This window comes from Thamnophis elegans, chromosome 8 (genome assembly GCF_009769535.1).
Source record: "Thamnophis elegans isolate rThaEle1 chromosome 8, rThaEle1.pri, whole genome shotgun sequence".
NCBI lineage: Eukaryota > Metazoa > Chordata > Lepidosauria > Squamata > Colubridae > Thamnophis > Thamnophis elegans.
The window spans coordinates 3,393,749-3,404,513 of NC_045548.1; positions in this window are offsets into that span (position 1 = coordinate 3,393,749).

Genomic DNA, 10,765 nt, shown 5'->3' on the forward strand with positions numbered 1-10,765 from the left:
TGTGCTGCATGTTTCTATGTCTAAGCCACCAAAACCACATTGTCCCTCACCGCTTCAGACATGTAAGGAGTCAACATTGTGGGAAGGACCATGATTGCTTGATCCAGACAGGGATAAGGCAAAGAATTCTAATTTTTACCGGGCCTTGATCTTCGGTGCTGCTTGGATGGAACTCACTGAAATGAAGAAGAATCCATGGTTTACCTAAATCATGCCAGACGCTCCAGCTGAAGCAGAAGATGGTTGCGGGGGTGGGGGGACTTTCCTTCTTAGCTGTTGTTGTTGAGGATTACTATGTTTAGGGGGGGAGGGGTTCCTCCCTATTTCCCTCCTATTTGGACACTACGCCAGATTTTCTTTGAGGGGTGTGGGAATCATAGATTTAGGTTCCTTCAGACAGAGCCATTACTGCAAATGCATATTGTGGCTGGAAGGCTGAAACCAGGGGTGAGTTCCTGCCAGTTCTAACCTCTTCTATAGAAGAGGTTCCACAAATCTACAATGCCGTTTAGAACCGGTTCCAGCTCCCTCCCTCCCCCCCCCCCGCCCGGCCGCACATCATCAAGATGAAGAGCGAGAGGAGGAATTCTGGGAGTTGAAGTCCACAAGTCTTAAAGCTGTCAAGTTTGAACACCCCTGGGGTTTTTTGAGAGCCGAGGTGGCGCAGTGGTTAAATGCAGCACTGCAGGCTACTTCAGCTGACTGCAGTTCTGCAGTTCGGCTGTTCAAATCTCACCGGCTCAGGGTTGACTCAGCCTTCCATCCTTCCGAGGTGGGTAAATGAGAACCCGGATTGTGTTGGGGGCAATATGCTGACTCTGTAAACCGCTTAGAGAGGCTGAAAGCCCCATGAAGCGGTATATAAGTCTAACTGCTATTGCTATTGCTATTTTCTAAAGGCTTAGGGGTGCAAAGGTCTTGTAACTTGACAGCTTTAAGACTTGCATGCTTCAAATGCCAGAGTTCCTGAGCCAATATGACTGGAGGAGGAATTCTGGGAGTTGAAGTCCATAAGTCTAAAGCTGTCAAGTTTGAACATCCCTTGGGGGGGGGGGTTTCTAAAGGGTTAGGGATGCAAAAGGATCTTGGTAACTTGACAGCTTTAAGACTTGCGTGCTTCAAATGCCAGAGTTCCTGAGCCAACATTTGGTTGCTAGGCAAGAACATTGTTAAGTGAGTTTCACCACATTTTACAAGATGGCCATGCCCACCCAGTCACATGGCAGCAAGCCACACCCACAAAGCAGGCCACACCTACAGAAGAGGTTCTAAAAAAAATTGAAACCCACCACTGGCTGAGACAATAGTCTCTAGGCGCGCAGTGCTGTTGATGTAAATTGCACCTTAGCTTAGTGAAGTAGCTTATTTCAATCCTGATCCCATGAATTACACCCGAAACAACTGTAAGAATCATATAAAAGCATTTTCTTGTACTGGGGGAGAAAAGCTAAGTGACACCAGAGGTTAAAAGTATTTCCTGGGGCAAGTAAAACATTGAAGCTTGTTCTTAACTGCTGAGTCCACGATGAATAGGCCAAAGCGTATTACTCTGATTTAATTAGATATAATCTAGTTTAGATTAGATTGTAAAGAGTGCAAAAGAGATTTCAGATCACACACAGAAGTATTGGAACAAAGAAACAATAGTAACTCGCTTGCATGTGTTTTAGGGGGGGGAATGCAAAAACTAGCAGTTTCTCAGATCTGATTCCAGCATTAGGCGGAACACACAGGTCTTTTGGCAGGCAGAGAGCAAAATTAAACAGAAATGTTGTAACATAATATGTACTCAATGTCTCTTTTGTTTTGCTTGGTGATGTTGACTGCTAATTCATTCATAGTTTTTAAAAGACCATCACAACAGTCTCAGAGGACATTTTAGAACTAAGCTTTCTTTGTAAAAGGATACATGGGATAAAATCGAATGCAGTTTTTTTGGCTGGTGAAACTGCCGCCGTCAACGGAATAAGGCAGAGGACACGTCCTCCCAACACAATCTTTTCAATATCTGAAATATTGATGGAGCTTGAGGAAAGTGATTGGTGTTGTGGCCCGCCAGATGGAAGATGGAAGTGTACAACAGTATTAAACTAGTCTGCTGCTCTCAAATATGGTAGAGTGTGAAGTATAGTAGTAGACGGCCACCTATCAGACCAATCGGCTACCTCTGGTCTATTAGAATTTTTATTTCCTTGAGGTTGATTATTTCTTCATCCAACTGGCTGTAAGACCCTTGGCTGTAGAAAAATAATCTCTGGAGAAATCTTTCTCTATATAAGTGTGTGTGTGTGTGTGTGATGTGTGTTTATGTTCCAGCATAACTCTGGAATGCCGTAAATGGCTTCTACAGTACAGTGCGGTGGAGTTGCCATGGTAACGGCTTCATAGTACTCCACAAGGGGGCTCCCTCTAGTAAGGAGAAAAATCCAACATTAGAAATTACGTTTGGTCTGGACATTTCCCCACTATAAATAAATACCCAGGCACCTAGTAATTTATAAATGGTTTTGCATCACATAATGCTCCAGAAGATAAGGAGGAAGTAAATATATAATATGAGTTAAGGGATTGTCTTCTAAGAGATCCTGCAAATACAATCCTTACCTGTTCAGTTAATAAATGGACACCAACTTGGTTGGTGTGTATATGTTCATTTAAACAAATAATATTAAGAAACATTACATTGGCTATTTCTACCATAGACCTATCTCTACCCATTGTTTTTAATTATGGGTAGCTGATTAACTCCAGGCCGCCTTTCAGACCAATCATCTCTGTTCATGGAATGCCCAAAATATCAACGCATTTTATCCTGGTCTACAAAATACTTTGTGCTGGTCTTAACAGCGATCATAGTTATGACTGCTATCTTGCCTTTTTTGACCGCACACTGTAGACATCCTGTAAATACTAAACACTAAACCATGATTCAGTGTAACGTTTGGATGCAGCTGTGATGCTTTCGAAAGAATATATTGTGGATTTAACCTGTGGCTTATTCTGTTTCTTTTGCAGGAGAAGCTGCTGTGTCATCACTATTTTTGTGATGTTTGGAAAGCACAGTGAGTTGTTCTGAGGCTTCACCTTCCTCTCCTACTCCCCGAGATAACTTGAGGTTTTTACTAAGTGGACCAACAACCACTTGAGCTGCAGGATTTACATCCTAGTAGTGCTGAGCTACTTTCTTATTCCCCTGCTTTCTTTCACTCTTCGGTGTCAATTGATATTTCCAGGAAGGAATGCCATTTGAAGAACAGTACTGATTTGTACTTGAGATTGGTATCTTGGCTTACAGTCAGCGTGGTATTTCTGGTGTTTCCAGAAGTTTCAGCTGTTGGAAGTATGGTGAGATGATCAGATTCCTGCTCAGCAATAGAGGTTGACTTTGATTTTGTGATGGCTGCTTTCAAAACTCCTGCATTGAAAAACGTGCTGTTAGAAAATAATGGGGTAAAAATACGTGTGATGTGGATGGGTTCAGAGAAGGTGACCTCTCTTTTCCCTGCAAACACAGAATGACTCTGCTATTGTCATGCGTGAACGACAGGATAAGATGTTCCCTGGAATGTCTTCTCCACACCTGCTGCTAACATGATATTCTAATATTGTTTAAAGTGGGAACTTTGGGGAAAAAAGTTGCATTTGGCAAGGATGGGTTGCAAATGCAGATTTTCCTTTCATTTTGTTGAATTTGCTAGTGAATTGTGAATCTTCTTCATAGCCTTTGAATGTTTCTGCCGTATTTAAAATTGTCATAGGTTAAAAACAAATGGGTTCTCCTAGTTTCTGAAGGCTGGTGCAGTGAAGGATTGGGAGTTTAAAATGGGAGCTGTGAATAGCTAGAAACTCCCTCGGTAATCTTAGGCAACAAGCTGTCTCTCAGCTGTAGCTCCCTGGGTATTGGCAAGGGGGGTTGTGGGGTGGGGTGGACAAAGGGAACTAAAGGTGTCCTGTGCTTCATGATGTCATCATGCAAGTGAAGGAACATGATCTGTATCCGGTGGCCTGACAAAACCGCGCTAGTCAAATAGCGGGTGACAAAACCGTGTTGCTAAAGCCGCGACGTCATCACCGCGATGTCATCACCACGGCGACAACAGCGCGGCGACAGAAGGGCGCTTTAAAACAGCGCGGCGGCAGAAAGCCGATTTAAATTAAGGTAAGGGTTAGGATTAGGTTTAGGGGTTTGGTTTAGGTTTAGGGTTAGGGTTAGGGTTAGGGTTAGGGTTAGGGTTAGGGTTAGGGTGCTGAATGCTTCGGAAGGCGCGGATTTGCCCTCTGCGGTTATGTCGTCGCGCTGGGATCGCCTTTTTCCTTAGCGCTTCAGATGGCGCGGATTTGCCCTCCGTGCTTATGTCGCCGTGGATAAGGGCTTCGCGGTTTTGTCGGTGAACCATCTGTATCCTTTGTGAAATGACATCATGCTGCATATGACATATTGTTGCATGCACTGGATGTCTCTGCTCAACCCATCATCTCAACATTATACTAGCTTACAAACCCAGGTTGTGCCTGCAGACAGCTTTGTGGGTCTCAACAGAAGAAACATTTTACAGACAAGAAATAATAGGCAAACAAAATAAGTTATACAAGAATTTTGTCAAGGGAACTGTAAACTAAATGGAGTGAAGAATTAGTAGCACAGGGATATACTTGTCAGTAGTTCTCTTATTTACAATTATTAGAAAGAGTTCAAGTAGACAAAAGAATTTATAGTTTTGGACATGGTAAGAAACAGAACTGCACCCAAATTAGCTTAGTAAAGCAGTTGTTAAAACATATAAGTGTTTACTGGCATTTGAAACAGATGAAAACAAATGAAAGAATTATGATAAAGTGGGCAAAAATGTTGGATATAATACACAGATGGAATGATGGGGAAATACGTTGCTGAAAGTTTTGAAATTTGCCTTGTGTTATAATCTTAAAATGAATTTTTATAAAATGATGTACCATAAGTATATGTACCATTGAGATATCTATCTATCTATCTATCTATCTATCTATCTATCTATCTATCTATCTATCTATCTATCTATCTATCTATCTATCTATCTATTAATCTATCTATCTATCTATCTATCTATCTATCTATCTATCTATCTATCTATCTATCTATCTCTATCTCTATCTCTATCTCTATCTCTATCTATCTATCTATCTATCTATCTATCTATCTATCTATCTATCTATCATCTATCTATCTATCTATCTATCTATCTATCTATTAATCTATCTATCTATCTATCTATCTATCTATCTATCTAATTCAGCAGATTTTCAAGATTAATATACAATTGAAACCAGAGGTTTTTTTGAGGGGGATTGATGGGCAAAAGTTATGGAATGTTGTTGTTGTACAGTATAATTGCAGTGAGATTATTGTATGCACAAAAATGGAAATATATGGCATTATCCCAAGGGAAGGATGGTTGATGTAAATTATGGAACTCTCCTAGACAGCTAAATCGACTTATTTGGTCAGGCGAAGTATCTATGTTTGTTGCTAACTGGAACCTTTATAGAATTTTTTGTGTAAAACAGAAAAAAAATGAACTTATGATTTATGGTTTGAATGATTAGACAGAATGGATTACAGAAAGGAGAGAGTTATGTTGTAATCATACAGAAAGAGGTAGATTGATCATTGTTATTGTAACTACTGTAAAGAAGATTTGGAGGGTATTACTTTGTATGCTTTTTCTTTCTTTTCTATTTTTGTTTTACCTTTTTTCCATTTCTTGCAGTTTAACTTTCTCTTCAATTTATTTCTTTTCCTTTCCTTATCTTACTTTATATCAGTTTGTATTTATTTTCATTTTTCTTTTAAGAAAATCTTAATAAAATTATAATATTACAACAGCTACATCTGGTCTACTAGATGTTTTATTTCCTTGAGGCTGATTGTTTCTTTATCCAACTTCATAAGACCCTTGGCTGTAGAAAAATAATCTCTGGAGAAATCTTTCTCTATATAAGTGTGTGTGTCTGTGTCTGTGTGTGTGTGGTGTTTATGTTCCAGCATAACTCTGGAATGCCTAGAGTAATTTCAACCAAACTTGGTACACAGATGACTTACTCTCTGGAAAAAAAAAATACTGGGGGGGGGGGGGGTAAGACACCCCTAACACACTTGGGCTGTGTGTTGTGTTAAGATACAGCCTGTTGTGTCTTAAATGACTTCTACTGTACTGCCGTAAAATGGCTTCTACAGTACAGTGCAGTGGAGTTGCCATGGTAACGGATTCACAGTACTCCATAAGGGGGCTCCCTCTAATGAGGAGAAAAATCCAACATTAGAAATTACGTTTGGTCCGGACATTTCCCCGCTATAAATAAATACCCAGGCACCTAGTAATTTATAAATGGTTTTGCATCACATAATGCTCCAGAAGATAAGGAGGAAGCAAATATATAATATGAGTTAAGGGATTGTCTTCTAAGAGATCCTGCAAATACAATCCTTACCTGTTCAGTTAATACATGGACACCAACTTGGTTGGTGTGTTGTATGTTCATTTAAACAAATAATATTAAGAAACATTACATTGGCTATTTCTACCATAGACCTATCTCTACCCATTGTTTTTAATTATGGGTAGCTGATTAACTCCAGGACTGTCCACAGGAAGAGAGTCCAAAAAAAAAAAAAAACTCTTACAGACCTACAAAGGTGATTGTTTTAAAAGATCTCCCATGCAAGATGAATGGAATCCTTGTGTCTATAAATACAGTACATTTGGTCTTGGCAATTCCCCTGAAGCGTGTCATAATCCTAAAAGCAATTCATTGGATTCCCACAATGGAGTCTCATAGAATGAGTAACTAAGTATATGTTGCTCAGTAAATACAATGCAGTTTGTACTGAAATGGCGTACGTACATAACGCTTGCAATAGTTGTGGTTTTGAAATATTACTCTGAGTAAGGGTATTCTGTTTCAAGGCAAAGTTTGAGTGCTAATATTTTAAGAGCTTGTTGAATAATACAGAATGGCAACTGCCACTTTAACTGCCTTTATATATTCTACATTTATAAACTTTCAGTAGCGTGTTTTAAAATTGTTTCTTTTGTAAATAGTGTAACCATAGTTTGTTTTCTTGCATTTAAAAAATATTTTAGCACCCTTCCAGTGTACATTACCCCATCTGTGCTTGCTTATTTGCTCCATTTGGAGATAATATGTTCATATGTTCAAATATGTTCAAATACAGTATATGTTCATCAGCGGTGGGTTTCAACTGGTTCATGGCGGTCCCCGCCAACCGGTTGGTCGGCGAACCCGGAAGTAAGTAACTTCCGGGAACGGCGAAGGGCCCATCCGCCCACCCACGTTCCTTACCCGGTTTTGATGAGTTCTGCGCTTCCACGCATGCGCAGAACACATACAGCGCCTGCGCGATCCTCCAGGAGCAGCTGGAGCATCGCACAGACGCTAGTACGCATGCGTGCGCTGTGCGCGTGCACGAGGACGCCGCCGGCCCCGTTCCAACCAAACCGGTTGGAACGGGGCGAGAAACCCACCCCTGATGTTCATGTTCTGTCCCATCCTTCACAGCTCATTAACAAACGCAGGCAGGCAACTTAAAAGGAACTCTTTCTTTATCAGTTCTCAGTTCAAACTGGCTTCGAGCCCCAAAATAACATAAATATAAGTCTCCGACAAGAATGCAAAACAAAAACTCTTACAAGCACTGCACTTCGTCCACAGTCTCCACGGATCAGGTTTACATGAAACACCAAAGCACTTATCCAAGTGTAACAAGCATAAATCACGATTAATAGCAATAGCAGTTAGCAATAGCAATAGCAGTAGACTTATATACCGCTTCATAGGCCTTTCGGGCTTCTCTAAGCGGTTTACAGAGAGTCAGCATATTGCCCCCAACAATCTGGGTCCTCATTTTACCCACCTCGGAAGGATGGAAGGCTGAGTCAACCCTGAGCCGGTGAGATTTGAACCGCTGACCTGCTGATCTAGCAGTAGCCTGCAGTGCTGCACTCTAACCACTGCGCCACCTCGGCTCTATAGTCAAGCAATGTTGTACCAAACCAGGAACACACGAAGGAACGTTGACTCCAGCGACTAGGGCATGGCGGCATCCGTCCTTTTATCTCCAAACTTGCCTCTAACCAGCCCCAGCTGCATAATGAATCTTGATCCCGAAAAGGCAGCAGACATCTGCTGAGTCACAACATGTTGATATATTTTGGAATTGAAAATTAATGCGACAGAACAAGACATGCAGTTTATAAGATGTTATTGAGCTTATATTTCCACGCTGGTTTGACGTGACTGGAGCTATTATTTTCAGAAATAGGGAACAGTACCTAGTTGATATTCCTAGTAATAAATTGAAGAAAAAATTGTCAAGATACAGAATTCAGAATTATATTTTGAGAACATTGTATTTTGAGAAAAATGATTCCGTTTGCATTGTCATCAATTCAATCTGCATCAAGTGCTTTAAATGTTGATAATAACTTTCTGCTTCCTTAGTTTTGAGTGTTTTTTCTCGTTCATATTACTACTTTAGTCTTATCACATGATTGTTCTTTTGAGAGCTTATTTGATTATTAAAACAAGTAAAGAGATATAAAAGAAATATTCAAGGTTAATTAGAAAAAAGGCTGCCGCCAACTGAATGAGCTAGATGACTTTTTATTTAATGGTTAGAGAATGTTTTAAACAAAGGAAAATTAAGGAGCAAGAAGTAACATCAACTCACAAAAAGACCCCATTGTAATGTCTTTTTATGTGTAGAGCGGTGCAGTATTCTAGAGGTGAAGATACTTGCCTCCTACTCAGAAGGTTGAGAGTTCAATCCTAGGTTCAATCCTAAGTTCAATGCTCTTGAAGATATTCAGGGTGACTTTATGGTACCAGGTAACCAAAATCAACCCAGAGAGATCTGTATCTGCGTAGTTGTTCGCTACGTCTATCTGCCCACCATTGCCGGGCGTCCAAGACCAACTCCCTTTTCTCCTCTCCACTACTCCAAGGCCTGATGTCAGGAGCACACTCCCTTTGGCTTTCACCGCTGCTCCATGCCTCAGGCACCTCCTGGTGGCCAACCAGCCTCTCTGATCCCTGCTCAGAGTCGGAACCCTGTCCAGGGTCCTCCACATCTTCCAGAGCCGACTCATAGGGCCCCTCGCTGTCGGAGTCTATTTGCAGCTCCAACGGCTCCTGCTGGGCCACAACAGCTATTTATTTATAAAACTATATGAAATATGCAGCAAGATAAGATATTTTGTAAATATGCTTTTGCAAGTTTATATACAGAGGTCATAAGCATCATAACTACATGCTTTAAATATGTTTTTTGTTTTCCATATTTTTTTCTTCCTAAAAGTAGTGAATGTCTTCAGTATACTTAGATCTGTGCAAAAGTGCAGATGATTGTGCAATTTAAGTAGGATTTAAAATGAATATCATGTTTCTAATTAACATGCCATCTTATTAAGATTGAAAACATAGCAATTATGAACACATACTATAGTCTGGAATGAATTATTACTTTGATTACTCACAACTTTTGGACTGTTGTGCCTTTATGTTCCAATTTTCAGCCTTCTGATTTTGAATGTTTAATTAAATTTATTTACATCTCTTGCATGTTTACTAATTGCTCAGTATAACATACAGTAAGTAGTTGATTCAAAGTCATTACAGACCAGCTACCAAAGGCTGCCACAACAGATGTGAACATCAAGTGCTACTGAATGTCAAACAGTTGCCTTTAATTGTGGTTTGTTGTTACATCTGAATTTGTTTCAGGTTAATTATAATGTGCTACATCATTCTGCCCACAAGGCACAATGACAGAACTGGTACAAAACAGAACCATATGTGGAGCTAAAGGATTCTTTGGAGATACACCATTACCACCATCAGGATATGAGTCTCTACACTTCACATTCCTGACCCCATGGAGTAGAATGTAGGGAACCACACTCAAAATGTCTGAGGTGAAGCCTCAGTTAAATGACTTATTATGGACAGGGTAGATTCAGGATTCCCTTTCAGATTCAGGAGAGATGAATATGCAGTAAGGCCCCTCAAGGCTGTTTGCTGGTCTGATGTATTTCCCAGACTTGATGTAAGTAGTAGAAAGCTGGTGTCTGTGTTGACTTGCCAACATAGTAATATCTTCTGCTTTCAGGACATGCCTGCTCAAACCACTGACAGGAAATTTGGCATTGCACACCATTCAGGTCCAGATCAGACAGTCCTGACTTAGATATTATGGTGTCTGAAATTTTACAGTGTAAGTCATGGGGAGAAACTACTTTTCATCAAGACACTATTTTGGCGTTACTTTGGTGACGATATAATTATGTCCTCTAGTCCAGAACAGGTACAAAGAATTCAATTTAGTAGCTACAATTTGAGGCTGTCCCTGGAATACACTGAAGTCTAATGAAAGCCTCACTGGGCAACTGATCAGGCCACTGAGAGTTCTGGCTTTGACTTCAATTACGAATGATCTTGCCCAAAGTGATGGAATTAATTATAGACGAAAGAAACGCTTGGAGTTTATTTAGTGACTCAATGTTTTTCACAGTTTTTCTGGCTGTGACAATCCCATCTTTCTGAAGGGTGCTTCTGTTCTCCTCATTTTGCAACATGTTTATTTGAAAATACGGGCAAGATGAACTTAGCAAAAGAGGATTTGGCCTCCAAATAATATATTAATATAATAAATGTACAGACAAAATTACAGGCCACTGCAATTCAATCCACACAACATTTAAAAATCTCA